General features: G+C 37.8%; 1 protein-coding gene across 2 annotated transcripts in view; it reads left to right on the forward strand.

Annotated features, from left to right (window-relative positions):
• FMN1 (formin 1) overlaps window positions 1-1,218 on the forward strand; it is a 391,026-nt gene that overhangs the window by 144,594 nt on the left and 245,214 nt on the right. The window lies entirely within an intron of this gene.

A 1,218-nucleotide genomic window follows, 5' to 3' on the forward strand; every position in this document is an offset into this window, starting at 1 on the left:
TTTTAATCTTTACTATCATCGATCATATCCTGATTTAACCTTTATTTTAACTGGAGATCATGATCCTAATATATTTTCCCTCTTCCATTTTATTCTTCTCTTTTGCTTCTCTGACTTTTTTAAAGTTGCACCCTCCCCAACCTTCTTAGTTTGAGATGTAAATCATAGAACTTTTGTGGAAATAATACTAATATATGTAATATACACAGAACAATGCCTAGCACAAGGTAAGAACTCATAAACAGTATGAGCTTGCTGTTATTATGAATATTACTTAGCCCTACAACCTGGGGGAGCCAATGTTAACGTAAAACTGAGCGGTTACACAAAACTTCTGCTCACAGAATCACTTCTGTCCCTACCCTCTTTAGCAATCTGTTCCTTAAATTAATCCTATTTCACTTCTTCTGAGATAGCGGAGAATCTTTTGCATGCCAGAACAAAGAAGAAGAAAGAGAGGTCCCTGTAGAGCATTTTGCAACAAAGGAGCCAAGGGCTTCCATCTCCTTTTTCCCCCTGGGAGACAGAGGTACTTTTCCATCGTTTTTTGTTTGTTTGTTTTTGTTTCTTTGTAAAATGGACTCACTCCCTCTTCCAAACTACTTTAAAAAAAAATGAGCTGAATTTATACACCATCTGACCTATTTAATAATCGTTTTTGTTGTTTTCAATGGCTTTACATATAACCCAACACAGTCTCAGTTATTTTAAAAAGCACATTGTCACTTATTGGAAAGTAGAGTATCTGATCCACAAATTCATTAAATTAGCAAGTAATGAGTTAGCACTGAATAAACACCAAGTTTTATTTAGATTTTGCTATTGTTCTCTAAGGTATGGATCAACCCAGCCATCAGTAAACGAGAATCAGAGCCTGATTCAATATTTAGTTATTTGAAGTTAAAACTCTACCACTTCTTGTTATAGGCACTGCAAGCAAAGACCAAACATAAGGGAATGACCATTACATAGTGGGAGAAAGTAAATAATCCCCCAGTCTTTCTGGGCTCCACAGAGTAGGATCAAGGCAGCACTTCCCTAACCTAACCCTCCTTAGGGATACAAAATGGATGGCTCACCACACCCTGTCTCCTACTATGGTCACTTCCCTAAGTGCCTCGGTCTGCATGACATCACATTGCAGGGATGTCCTGAGATGGACGGAAACAAATCATGAATGGGAGTAAGCCAAACAAAATAGTCTAGAGTGTGCACAGG

Source organism: Suricata suricatta, chromosome 9 (genome assembly GCF_006229205.1).
Source record: "Suricata suricatta isolate VVHF042 chromosome 9, meerkat_22Aug2017_6uvM2_HiC, whole genome shotgun sequence".
Taxonomy (NCBI): domain Eukaryota; kingdom Metazoa; phylum Chordata; class Mammalia; order Carnivora; family Herpestidae; genus Suricata; species Suricata suricatta.